This window comes from Jaculus jaculus, chromosome 14 (genome assembly GCF_020740685.1).
Source record: "Jaculus jaculus isolate mJacJac1 chromosome 14, mJacJac1.mat.Y.cur, whole genome shotgun sequence".
NCBI classification, from domain to species: domain Eukaryota; kingdom Metazoa; phylum Chordata; class Mammalia; order Rodentia; family Dipodidae; genus Jaculus; species Jaculus jaculus.
In genome coordinates, this window is record NC_059115.1 from 10,949,550 (window position 1) to 10,953,441 (window position 3,892).

The following is a 3,892-nucleotide window of genomic DNA, read 5'->3' on the forward strand; positions in this document are numbered from 1 at the left end:
ATATAGTTCCATCTTCTACTGCCATTCTTAAATTTATCTGCTGAGATCTGGAGAGATTGCTTAGCAGTTAAATGCTTGCCTGTGAAGCGTAAGGACCCTGGTTTGAGGCTCGATTCCCCAGGACCCACGTTAGCCAGATGCACAAGGGGGCACATGCATCTGGAGTTGGTTTGCAGTGGCTGGAAGCCCTGGCACGCCCATTCTCTCTCTCTCTCTCTCTCTCTCTCTCTCTCTCTCTCTCTCTCTCTCTCTCTCTCTCCCCCTTTCTCTCTCTGTCTGTCACTCTCAAATAAATATGTAAGAATAAACAAAAAAATTGAATACAAAATATCTGCTGAAATTTTGAAGTTTTTATCATAGAGGTCATTAGCTGCCCTTCATAGACTTATTACAATCCGTTTAATTTCTTGAAGTTATTGTGGGTGTCATTGTTTCCCTATTTCTTCCCAAAGATGTTTATGGCTGGTGTGTAGGAAAGCTTCTGAATTTGTGTGCTAATTTTCTATCCTGCCACTTTGTTGTGCTTATCAATTTTTGGATGTTTATATGCCATCTGTATTTCTTCTGGTGAGAACTCTATTTAATTCCATAGCCCATTTTTTGATTGGGTTATTTGATTTATTATTGTTCTGTTTTTTGAGTTCTTTGTGTACTTATTAATTTTTACCTCTTCTTTCTTTCTTCTGGTCAAATTTGCTAAGGGTTTAAAAGTGCTTTTCAGACCAGCATTTGATGATCTACTAGGCGCTCAACTTTTCCCTCAGAATCAATGTTCTACAGTGAATATACAAGAGCTCTTCAGACTCAGTATTTCAGTACCTGCTTGGCATATAACTTTTCCATCAGAATCAAGACTGACCATGAATATACAGCACTAGGAGACCTTAGCACTTTGCTTATGATGTCCCCTAACTGAGGAAAATTATCCTAGCTCCTGGAGCCTTGGTTGGCACTGAATACAGGAAATTATGTCACTGCCTCGAGGACCAAGTAAATCATTTTCTTCCTATATAGTTGGTTGGTGATAGAACTTAATCACATATTGTTATAGAACTGAGACCTTTATATCCATGCTCTGTGTGGATGCGTGTTGTTCTCAGCTCCTGGGACCTCTCTGCAACTCTTGCAGGTACCTACTGCATCTCAGAACCAGCAGTGGTGCATTTCATAGACAGTCACGCTGCAGCATTGCTGACCCTTGGTCATTCATCTTTTATTCCTTGATTGTTTCTTCTATTATTTTTTATTGAGATAATACTTTGTATGGATACAACATGTGTTGCTTCCATCTTTTAACATGTCCCTGCCCCCATTCCACTGAGGGCCCTACTCAGTGGGATTGCTGATATTCCCCATGAGGCTCTCTCCTACTGGACAAGGTTATGAACATTTTAAAAATATTTTTATTTATTTGCAAGTATATAGAAGAAGAGACAGAGAGAGAAGAGAAAGATAATGGATACTCCAGAGCCTCTAGTCATTGAAAACTAATTACAGATGCATGTGCTACTTGGTGCATCTGGGTTTAGTTTGGTACCATGGAAGTTAACGCAGGTTGTTAGACTTCACAGGAAAGTGTCTTAACTGCTGATCCATCCCTCCATCACCAAGGTTCTGCACCTCTAAGGGTCATGATGAGATGAAGCTCCTTGAGACATCTGTCTCTTGGAAACATTAGTCACATCTGCAAAGACACCCTGGCCATATTGAATGCCAAATATTTTGGCACCAAGGAATTAGGGAATGCACAGTTTTCTGATCAATGATCTGTGTATAAGTCTGCCTGCTATACCTCAAAGAGTCACAATTATCCTCAGTGTAAAGCATGGTGATCCCACTGCAAGTTCCAAAAACACCTTAACTTATTTTGAATTTGTTTCAAAATAATTTTTTTCATAATCTCACTAACTGCACAATCCTAAATCTCATCATCTAAAATGGATAAATGACAGCTGGAGAGAAGGCTGAGTGTCAAGGCACTTGCCAGAAAAGCCAAAGGAATGAGGTTGAACCCTGGCCTCCACATGCATGGCCACACATAGATACACCACACCACACCACACACACCAAAAACCATTTATGCGACATTACATAGGAATGATTCAATCTGCATAATTCAATAAGTATAACAAGATATTATCATCTTAATTGTTGCAAAGAGGTCTTTTTATAAAATCCAATATCCATTCATTATGAAAGCCCTGATGAAACTTGGAATGGATGTAACCTATCTCAAGGTATTATTACTATATACGCCCAAGACATAACCAACATTATACTAAAAAAGCAAAATGTCAAATAAATTTCTACAAAAATAAGGAACAAAAGAAGTGTGATCATTCTCTCCATCCTAATTCAATATAGTGCTGGAGTCTTAGCTAAGGCAGTGAGAAAAGAGAAGCAAAATACAAAGGGATAGATTCATAGAGGAAGGAGAGGAGCAGCAGTGTTTAAAATTCCTTAGTAATGCAATGTTTTCCATAAAATATATTTTTAGCAACCATGCATACATTTGCACATTGCTTTAAATATTGTCTGGTGTGAAGAATATATGAAAAGTATGCCAGGAGTATATTCTGGCTAGAATGGGTGTTTAATGTGAGTGGTTCACTTGGAGAACATGACAGCCTGGCAGAGTGGCACAGACAAATAATGTGTGTACAATGCCCCTCTCAGAGCTCCCCCACTGCCCGAGGGCCATGCGTTGTTTACTATGATCAAGTACAGCAGAAGTTAGAAACCTTGATGTACTGGCTGAGGAGCAGGAAGGGGCAGAAGGCTGGAAAGCATGCAGACATTGCAACACTGGCATTGACCAGCCACCTAGTGGTTAAATCAAAGAAAGAAAGGGTAACATAAACCTAATATGGAAGAGATCATGTATAAGAGCACAAAGCTGCTCACCAGGGCAAGGATGCTCTGCGTGGCCCTGGCCTCACGTGATGACTGAGGAGACAGGGAGCTGTGAATGTGTTGGACCCTCTGCTTGTGCTTTGTGAGCATAAGGACCATGGAGCCACTGGCCCACGTCATGATTCCCAAACACACGACATCAATGGAGGCAAATAGGATTGAATAGAATATCCTTGTTAGACTGGGAATTTCTACAATAGCACAGTATACAACATCTCTAAATCCTGTGCTATTTTTTGTCCCCAAGATATCTGTCACAGTTGTGGGAACACAGGCATTTATCAGCAGTTGCAGGGCCCAGCACAGACCCAAGGAGGAACCAATGACCTTGGGGGCTCTGAACTTGAGCTGTCCCCACTTGGTATTGCTGGGGCTGATTGTGATGACCTGAAAGACACTCAAGAGTGATGTGGAACCAAGGGACACTCCTCTGGCCACTCTGTGGAAATAAAAGAAGAGTTTACACAGAATATCATCTAGAAAATAACTCATACCAAAGGCAGCCATTGCCTGGATTCCTTTAAAGAGAAGAACCATGAAGTTGGCCCAGGTCAGGTGCTTGACAATCAGATCTGTGGGCTTCACTGTCTCCCTGAGAAGTCAGTGAGAACAAAGTAGCCCAGGCAGGCGCAGTTCCCCAGGACTCCCAGTGCCGTCTGTGATAGGAACGTGATCCCCATGGTCAGGTTTATGGGGGACATCTGTCACCTTCCTGGAGTGTCTCTCAGCATCACAGGCACAGGACTCTTCACTGACAAGCAGGGCTACTTCATTTATGACATGTAAAATACTCCAGCCACCTGTAGCCATAACTGCCATTAATCAGTGATAATAATTTTACTGCTTCTCATAAGTTTCTTAGTATTCCCTAGTTTTTCAGTTGTAGATAGATATTAGTCATGGTATTGTTGTGAAACATAAATTGTATATGGTGCTTGCTAAGTATCAAGAGGCTTTTCTTCATGCTTTACAAATAATG

General features: G+C 41.1%; 1 pseudogene; it reads right to left on the reverse strand.

Annotated features, from left to right (window-relative positions):
* Positions 1–2,717: 2,717 nt before the first annotated feature.
* LOC101596288 lies at positions 2,718–3,614 on the reverse strand (annotated as a pseudogene).
* Between the last annotated feature and the right edge of the window lie 278 nt (positions 3,615–3,892).